Source organism: Petaurus breviceps, unplaced genomic scaffold (assembly GCF_028583685.1).
Source record: "Petaurus breviceps papuanus isolate PSGF00001 unplaced genomic scaffold, PetGlider_PUasm1.0 207, whole genome shotgun sequence".
Lineage (NCBI taxonomy): Eukaryota > Metazoa > Chordata > Mammalia > Diprotodontia > Petauridae > Petaurus > Petaurus breviceps.
Genome location: NW_027185850.1, coordinates 27,492,543 through 27,502,494, shown reverse-complemented (window position 1 = coordinate 27,502,494; position 9,952 = coordinate 27,492,543). Strand labels below are relative to the sequence as shown.

General features: G+C 48.0%; 1 protein-coding gene across 1 annotated transcript in view; it reads right to left on the bottom strand.

Annotated features, from left to right (window-relative positions):
- The window catches only part of LOC138164833 (metalloprotease TIKI2-like), a 236,001-nt gene that overhangs the window by 11,596 nt on the left and 214,453 nt on the right, over positions 1–9,952 (bottom strand). The window lies entirely within an intron of this gene.

Sequence of the window (9,952 nt, the reverse complement as noted above, 5' to 3'; positions counted from 1 at the left end):
GAAGAAGAAGAAGAAGAAGAAGAAGAAGAAGAAGAAGAAGAAGAAGAAGAAGAAGAAGAAGAAAAAGGAGGAGGAGGAGGAAGAGGAAGAGGAGGAGGAAGAAGAAGAGGAGGAGGAGGAGGAGGTGGAAAAGAGGGAGAAAGAGAAGGAGGAGGAGGAAGAGGGAGAGAGAATCTCTAATAGATAGCTGTCCACATAAATAAAGTGCCCCATCACGATTACATCAGACCTCAATTACAGACTTGTGATCTATTTCCCAGATGCCTTATCTATTTCTTCTTTTTGTTCAGGCAGTCTGTATTATATTCCAATGTTACAATCGTTGGTTTTTCTATCCTTTGACCTTTACCAATATACTGCCATGCTCTGGTTCCCCTCTGGTCCCTAGACTTATTCACATGAGCATACCATCTCAATATACATTGCTATCATCCCACCCCCCTCTCCTATCCCTGTCTTGTTTCTTTCGAATAAGGTAAACCCAAGCAGAGTCATTGTCCAGCCATAAGTCTCATCCCACCCAAGTCTCAGGGATTCCTCTGAGATCAAATTTGGCTCCTTGTGTTAAGGCTTCAAGTTCTTCTTGTGTGTTGCCCCAAATTCTGGGCATTGGTTTGGAGCACTTGAGGCTTAGTTTTATGAATGGTCCCTTTCTTGGATTTTATCTCCTACAAATTTGTGACCATCCCAGTTATTCTCCTTCCTTCTTTATGGCTATTTTCTATAGTAACTAACTTGGGAAGATATAGGCAGTCTTCTCTTTCCCTCAACCTTTTTAGTTTGAAGCCCTCTTGATCATATTTGCAAGATGCCTGATAAAAACATTCTGATCAGACTTTTTAGGAGTACTCCATATCTGGCCAGGAATTTGTCAACCTTACGTTGTAAGATACGATCCAGAAATCCAAATTCTCTTGTCAGACACCACCTCCTTGGGCAGCCGTTCACTTCCGTATACTCTGTACGTAGGTTGTATGCACCTAATTATTTAGACGTTATTATCCTCATTAGAATGTGAGTTCCCTGAGAGCAGGTATTGTTTTCACCTTTCTTTCTAGCCTCAGTATCCAGCACAGTGCCAGACTGTAGTAGACACAACAAATGCTTGCTATTGACTGACAAACAACTGTCTCAGTGCCCTTGAGCAGAGAAGCACCAACTAATACCACTTTTCAAATCTTTGTTCTTCTATGGGTCCCTGGATGATCTCTCACTTGAGAGTTTCTTTAATTCCACATTTGGGATACAGAAAAAAAAATCACTGGATTCTGGCAAAGAAACCGACACCACACCCCTACTGCAAAGACCTGCAAAATATCCTGTTCTTTATAACCCTGAAATTTTCAGCCTTGTTTCTTGAAACCATAGGTTTTTATACCTCAACCCTGTCCATAGTTTTTTAGACACTCTGTCTACCAGATCTAACCCCCTAAATCTATTCCTCACCTTTATTTCATATTCATAAGGGATATTATTTAGATCATACCTATACATCTGATGATTTTCCCTACCCTCTTCAATTTAAGTCTGAATTTTACAATAAGAAGCTCATGATCTAAACCACAATCAATTCCAGGTCTTTGTTCTAACAGACTGTATAGAGTTTCTCCACCTCTGGCTGCAAAATATGTAATCAGTCTGGTTATGGCATTGACCATAACCATGTCTACATATGGACCATAACATGTCTACATATGGACATGGTGGTGTTCATGTGTACAGTTGCCTTTTGGATTGCTGAAAAAGTGTTTGTTATAACTGGCGAGTTATCTTGACTAAACTCCATTAGTCTGTAAGGAAAGCTGAGCGCTGCATTGATGATTTTGAATTGCGGCCCTGGAGAAGACTTTTGAGAGACTCTTGGAAAGCAAGGAGATCAAATTAGACAATGCTTAATGAAATTAATTCAGACTATTCAAGAAAAGGACCAATAATAAAGGTGAAATGTAAATTCTTGGCCACATAAGGAGAAGACAGGACTCATTGGAGAAGACCCTGATGTTGGGAAGGACTGAAGGCAAAAGGAGAAGGGGCTGGAAGAGAATGAGAGGACAGAGGATGAGATGGACAGACAGTGTCATGGAAGTAACAAATATGAGCTTGGAGAGACTTCAAGAGATAGTGGAAGAAAGAAAGCTTGGTGTGCTGTGGTCCATGGGTCACCAAGAGTCCGACATGAATGAATGAATGAGTGAATGAATGAATGAATGAATGAGTGAATGAATGAATGAACGGCTACAAAAGCACACCTCAATCCTATGCACCTGGTTAAAACTTTTCAGTCAATTATTAATTTTTAAAAGTTAAAACTTTTTATAGTCAATTTGTTCCAACCCCAACCCACTCTACCAATGAATGTAATTCTCCATTTATTCCATTTGCCTTTTTTTCCGTACTTTGCCTTGCCTTGCTAACTGTCTTCTTCTTGAGTCTATGCCTTCAGGGTCCACTCCATGTGCCTTTGTAACCCGCTTAGCCCTCCTTCATTGTCCTTGACCTTACTGCTTTTATAACCCAGATCAGGATCAGGACCAGCCTTGAGTTCCTTCTTCGTTTTCCTCACTTTCTCCCTCCCCCACTCAACCTCAACCACTTCACTGTGCCAAACGCTTTAATGGCACCTGCAGGATTTCCTCCTAATTACCGAGCTCCAGCCTTTCTCTCAGAGATACATAGAGAAATAGAGAAATGGAGCATTTCTCTCTTCCTCTGCCCCCAGCAAAGCTGGAAGCAGAATGTGTAGGTTCCTCTGAGCTCTGCCCTTGTCTGTTCTAAGTTCCCTCCCCCCTCTGACATTCTTTGTTCTAAGCTCCCTCCCAACTCTGACATTCCCTGTTCTCTGTTCAAAGGCTTTAATCTCATCAGACACTATAATTCTCATTTCTATGCACATGGGAGCTATTATGAGCAGGAGAAGAGCAGCTCGAGCCCAGGGACCTCAGAGTCCCCCAGTCTAAGAAGAGGCCACTTCCCTCTGAGCAGCTGCACACATAGTCACCTCCTCCTTCAGGGAAAGGCAGTTAAGTGGAGAAGGAGACATCTGGGCCAGAGCTGCAGGAGCCTGTGGAGGAACGTGAGGGCCCAGATCATGCCCCCAGGGCATCTTGGGGCAGCACACAGAAGCTGCCTCAGGGCCTGGTAACCCTCTCCCCAGCTTCTCCTCCATTGGAAAACCAGCTCCACTTTGACTGCCAGAGCTCCTAGAGTGCGCCAGGATGGCAGACATGGAGACTGAGGCTACAGAGAGCATGAACTGGGCCCAGGCCAGTGGGTGGTGATGACATCATCAGGATGGGCAATGACATCATCAGGGCCATGGTGACATCATCAGGACAGTGACAGCATGGGTCTTCTCTGAGCACTTTAGAGTGAGGGTGACCCTGGAAAGTGCCCTTCCATGAGCAGGTGACCCCAGTTAGCTGATGGGGACTGCATGGGGGGTAGGCCACATCACTGGTTTTCTGTCTGCCTCCCCTAGAGTGCTGGGCTTAGCTTCTCCTGGTCTGGCTTCAGTCCCTGCTCACCTGGGATCTTGCTTTGAGGTCTTCCAGAACCCAAGGTGCTTTGACTGGCTTCGAGTTTCCTCATTGCCACCTATTCTTCCCCAGTGGGCCCACCCACTCAGGACATCTTAAGAGGAGAGCCTGCTTTCTCTCTCCTTCTACCCATCAGTTCAATGTGCCAGGACTCTGAGATCTTCCTCAGACTTGGGGGTTTTGGAGGGATGGCTTCTCTCTCCCTTCCCCCTCTAGAATATATACTCCTTGAGGGTAAGAACCCTTCCCTTTTGTCTTTGTATCTGCAGGACCTGGGGCCCTGTAGAGGCTTAAATGCTTGATTATTGAGTGATATGACCTTAGTTCTAAACCTCTCTGTGCCTCAGTTTCCTTAGATGTTCAGTAGAAAGGGGACTAAGAAATGGGATCCTCTAAGGAAAGGAATAAACACTGTCTGCTTCCTCCTTCAGGCTGTGATGGGGTCAGGACTCAGGCTGGGTCCAAGGCTGGCCTCAGCTTGAGGCCAGGAAACAGCTCTGAAATCCACATGGGGTTCATACCTCTGGCTTTGGTCTTATTTTCCCTGGGTTCTAACTACTACTCAGCGGCCCCAGATGAGGCAGAATCACACCTCCAGGCTTGGCAGGGAAGGGTGGTTCCCTCTCCTCTCCCCAGCCCCCTGACATTCCCTGCCAGGCTCCCCAGGATCCTGTGGTGACCCTCTGTTCCTCCGCAACCACTAGACTGCCCTTAAATATACAATTTCATTTTCTTTCACACTGGTTAATGAACAGAAAAGAAAAAAAAGCACCAGAGAAAAATCGACATATAAATTCCTTCCTGGCCCCTGGCCCAGCTCTTGGGGCCTGGGGGAGGTGGGATGGAGCTTAACTGTTTCCCAGCTGTTCAAGCTGCCAATGAGGGAAGCTGTTCCTTGCCTGGAGATGGACTGAGAGGGATCTGCAGGGACCACTGAGGCACAGGCTCAGCTACCCTGGGCCCTTCCCAAAGGGGGCAGGTTCTGGCTTGGACTAGAAGCACCCTCTGAGCCAGAGAAAGGGCATCCTCCCTGGCCAAGGCTTCTCCTCTGTCCAGCCTTTGGCCTCTCTTCTACCCCGAAGGCCTCTCCCTGAGATCCATGTAATCTGTGGTTGTGCCTTGGCTCTCTGCTTAGACAATTTGGGTGCTTTCTGCCCCTGTATCCCCTGCTCAGGAGCCTGGCTGGTGCAGAGGATAGAGCCCAGACCTGGAGTCAGGCTGAGTCAGAATCCTTCCTCAAATACCTGGGACTCTGGGCAAGTCTCTCAGCCTCCAGTCTCCTCATGTGTGAGATAGAGATAATGGTGCCTCCTTTCTGGGGTTGTTATAGGGGTTAAAAGAGATAATACACGTCAAATGATCTGCAAACCTACGAGTGCTACAGTGATGCTCGCTGTTCATAATTGTCGTTATTAAAATTATGGAACACTTGCTATGTACCCAGAATTACAGAAAATGATAAAAATGAAACAGTCCTGCCCTCGAGGAGGTTACATTCTATCTAGAAAGAAGATAAGAGCACGTTCAGGATGGGGGAAGGGGAAAGTGTCAACAAGTCCAAAGTCATTGAGTAGATGCCTGCTGTTTACCAAGCTCTCCACCTCTGACATCCCTTGTTCTCATACCCCTCTCACCTCTGACATCCCCTGTTCTCAGGCCCCTCCCAGCTCTGACATCCCCTGTTCTAAGGTCTCTCTCCAGCCCTGACATTATGGCCTAGTCTTTAACACAGGACCATAGAACCCCTGCTTTTTAGCTGCAAAGGTTGTGAGAGGCCATTCTAGTCCAATCACCTCATTTTACAGATAGAGAAACTAAATGACTTTCCCAAGGACACATTGATAGTGGCAGAGCCAGGATCTGAACCCATATCCTTTGTCTTTGTATCCAGCAGTCTTTCCATTGACCGTGGTGCTTTTTGGGCAATTTTTTCCTGCTGCCTCCTTCCCTTCAATCTGTCATGTTGGCATCTCCCCCCCCCCCCCCATATTCCGGGATGACATTTTCCCTTATTCTCTCCACCTGTTCAACTCCTCCACCCCACCCCAGCCTTCTAGTTCTGCCTCCTCCAGGATGCCCGCCCTGACTACATCAGCCTACTCTCCCTCCTCCCTCCTCTCAGCGTTTCCATCATGATGAGTCAATTTTGTCTTCACAGCCAGCCTCGGCATGCTGCAGGTGCCAGAGGGCTTCCTGGAATAGGCATGTGAGTGGTAAGAGGGGCTGTGGTGGGCACTCATAATTCTTGTGCTCATCATAACCCTGGGCAAATGCTTCACAGAGTCCTAGACTACGTGACCACATAGAGTCAGAGAAGGTGGCATTCGACAGAGAGAACCACCAAGGCTCACATGCCTGGAATCCAGATACCAAGTACCTGAATACAAGATGGGAAAAGCAGAGTGGAAAACAATCTGAGGGTCTGAGTGCCCTGCAAATTTCACACAAGTCAACCTTATAAAATGCTAGCTGGGAAAGCCAGTGCGATCTTGGGAGATAAAGGAATGACCATCCTGTCCTCTACTTCTCCAGGGCTGGGTTCAGTTCTAGGCGCACTGCCTTCTAGGAAGGGCATGCTATATTGGAGAGTATCCAGAGGCTGGGGGCCATGATGGTGAAGGGAAGGTGTGAAGCTGGGGCCTGGGCAAAGGAACTGGGGTTATTTAGCCTGAAGAAGGGAAGATTCAGGCACATGGTGGTCATCTGTATGTGTTGGTGAGCTGTCATAGGGAGATGGCATAAGGCTTAGACTCAGAAGGTAGATGGTGTGGTGGATGGAGCACTGGCTCAGGAGTCAAAAGGACCTGAGTTTAAATCCAGCCTTAGACAATTAATCGTGTGATCTGGGCAAGTCATGTGACTTTTCTGTGCCTTAGTTTCCCCATATGTAAAAACTATTGGGAATAATGACACTAGGGACCACTTGTCAGATAGGGAATGTGGAGAGGATTCTTGTTCAGCTGTGGGTTGGATCTGATGCCCCATGAGGCCCCTCCAATCTGAGGCAAATCGAGGCTACATGACTTGCCCAGGGTCACACAGCTATTAAGTATCTGAGGCTACATTTGTTGCTCAGGTCTTCCTGACTCCAGGCCCAGATGTCAGCTTCCATCTGTCAGGTAGCCGGAGGATGGTGGGTTTGGTAAATCACAGGTTCTCAGAACCAGGAGAGACCCAAACTCTTCTAGTCCAGCTTCTGCCGGAGTTCAGACAGTCTCTGCTTTAGCACCTTCAGTGACAGGAACCTCACTACCTCGGATTGCCAGCGTCCATTTCTGTTCACAAGAGTTGGAGGTAAGCTCTGAGATGCTGCCTTCTCCCACAGCATAAATATTTTTCCTTGTGGGCTGCAATCTCAGTTCCCACAGAGGGTCATAGGCTCATAGATAATGTGGGAGAGACCTGGGCTGTGCTAAGCTCTCCTGAGAGAGTCTCATTCTGTGAAGGGAGAGTTTGTGGGGGGGCCGTGACTAATTCAATCCAACGTCACTGCTCCTTCCCTGAGCCCAGTGGCTGACTCTGAGCTTTTGTGGGCCTTGGGTGTGTGGGCAGAGAATGAAAGGAGACCCAGAAAGAGATAGTCCCAGGGAGGACGGGGGGGGGGGGAAGAGGTGGGAGTATGCGGGGATGAGGGGAAGAGAATGCGCTATGTTCTCACTCTGGGATCTTGCCTTTCACTCTGCTATCTCCTGCCATCCTAGGACTCAGGCCTCTGGAACCAGGCCCTTATTTATAGATAACCTTTTGGGATGGGGACTGGGGGGGGGCAGGGGAGAGAGAAAGGAGGCCTTGGATCCATTGACTAGCTGGGGAAACTGAGGGTCTGAGTGCTGCATCAACTTCCTTCCTTCCTTCATTTATCAAGTATTTACTTGTCAACTTCTATTTGCCAGGCCCTTGGCTAGGCCATGGGGGTACAAAGATGAGGCAAGAACAGGCTCTGCTCTCAAGGAGTAGATACTCTACTGGTGAGATGAGGGAAGTTGGCTGAGTGTGGGCTGGTGCCTCCCCCTTCCTGGTGCCCCCTCCAAAGGAAGGAACCCCTAACAGTGGAATGTCAGGCACCTGAGGGAAGCTGGGGTCACAGCTGGAAAGCACCTCTGATATCATCCAGTCCTTCCACATTTTACAGACAAGAAAACAGAGGCCAAAGAGAATGAAATGACTTGCCTAGGGTCACACACATAGTAAAGAAGAGCGCCAGGATTTGAATCCGGGCCACCTGACTTCAAATCCCAGCTCCGCAGGGCTCTGTTTGGGATGTTTGGGAGAGGGGCAGTGCAGCCTCTGGGCTCCTAGCCCGGCTCTCTCCTTTTCTAGCTAAATTACTGGAGACAAGCACTCAATCTTGATCATTCCCATTTTAAGGTTTGCAGACAGGGTCTGCCCAGCTAGAAAGCATCTGAGGGGAGTACTGAACCCAAGCTGCTGGAGGCCAGGACAAGGGCTTTTCTCTGGCACATTGGTGCTTCCAATTCAGAGGCCTGGGCCTGAAAAGTTTCTACCTGTGTGACCCTAGCCAGATCATTTCTTTTCTCCTCGTGCCTGCCACCCTCATTGATGAAGAAGAGATCAGCTTATTTTCATCCTCTCCACCCCTGGTTGTTGGGGGATGGAAAGCATTTTACTAAACTGCAGAGCCCTGGAGGAAGGAAGCCGGGGTGTCTATAAGGATCTGGTGGCTTGCCTGGAGTCTCCCAGAACCTGGACTTGCTGATACCCAGCCTGCAACTCATTCCAGGACAAAACAAGGAAGCCCATCCTGGTTCTGGAGTACCTATGTCCCCGAGCTCTGGCCTGTGAGGAGCAATATCCCACAGCTATCCCAGGCAGCGCTTTTATCTTACAGGGAGGTCTGGAGGAGGGTGAGATTTTAGCCAAAGCGACAGCCCCCTGACATCTGTCATCACCCCCCAGACTGCGGCTGGCAGGCCCAGGCTCCAGTGACCTCTAGATCTGATTCCTGCCAAGATGATAACAGCATTATTTCTGCTCCTGGCTAAAAGCAACAACCGTTTCACATCATCTTTTGCCCCAAGGTCTGAATTCTAGGGTGCTTCCTTCTGGGGAGAAAGCAGGGATATCTAACTAGAGTCCCTCTGGGAGCCAGACAGGACTTCCAATGTGACCATCAGTCAACTATGTCACAGGAAATGTATGCCCAGGAATGCTGGGAGCATCTGGCATCTCTCAGGATTGACCCATTCAGCTTTAACAGACTTTCCAGTTAACTCTAATCTGCCCCATGAATAGTCCAAACTTTCTTTCTCCCTCCTTCTCTCCCTCCCTCCCTTCCTTCGTTCTTCCTTCCTTCTTTTCTTCCTTCCTTCCCTTCTTTCCCTCTCTCTTTCCTTCCCTTCCTCTTTCCTTCCTTCTCTCTCCCTTCTATCTTTCTTTCCTCCCTTCCCTCCCTCCTTTTATTCCTTCTTTCTGATACTCCTTCCTTTCTCCCTCCCTTCTTTCTCTTTCCCTTCCTTTCTCTTTCCTTCCCTCCCTTTCTTTCTCTCTTTGTCTCTGTGTCTCTCTCCCCCTTCCTTCCATTTATCTATTTGTTTATTTCAGAAAACCTTTCCCAAAGCACATTGTAGAGAAAGTGTGGTCCAGAGGAAAGGATCCTGGGCTAAGAATCAATAGGTATGGACTCCAGACTTAAATCAGCTGTGACTTTAGCAGAATAATTTTTGTTCTCTGAACCTCAGTTTTCCCCCTTTTTATAATTAGGAACTTGGAGAAGATTGAATTTAGAGCAATGAGTTGGGAGTATAGGAGCAAAAATGAAATATTGTCCCTGCCCTCAAGGAGCTTACAGTCTTCCAGGGATAGGGGCAGGGTAGAGCTATTGCCAGAGATTAGTAGCTCCAAGATCATTTGAAGAAGAGAGCACAGATGAGCCGGAGGAATAGGGATGGTGTCCTATGGAAGGGAGCATCTGAGCTGAACCCTGAGGGAAGCAGAGGAGAAGGAGAGCACTGCAGGCACGGGGTGGGGGGCAACTTGGGAAGCTCGAGGGACAGCTAGGAGACCAGCCCAGACGGCACATGGGGGGAGGGAGGGGGTTCTATGAATGGCCGACTAAGCATGTGAGAGGACTCGAGCTTCTGTGTTAGGGCTACACCACGCAGGGATGTGTGTGTGTGTGTGTGTGAGTGTGCATGAGCATGTGTGTGAGTGTGTATGAGTGTGTGAGTATGTATATGAGTGTGTATGAGTGTGTATATTTGTGAGTGTGTGTGAGCATGAGTGTGTATGTGAGTGTGTATGAGTGTGTGTATGTGAGTTGTGTGAGTGTGTGTGAGCGTGAGTGTGTATGTGAGTGTGTATGAGTGTGTGAGTGTTTGTATGTGAGTTATGTATGTGTATGAGTGTGTGTGAGTATGTGAGTGAGTGTGAGTGTGTGTATGTGAGTGTGAGTATGT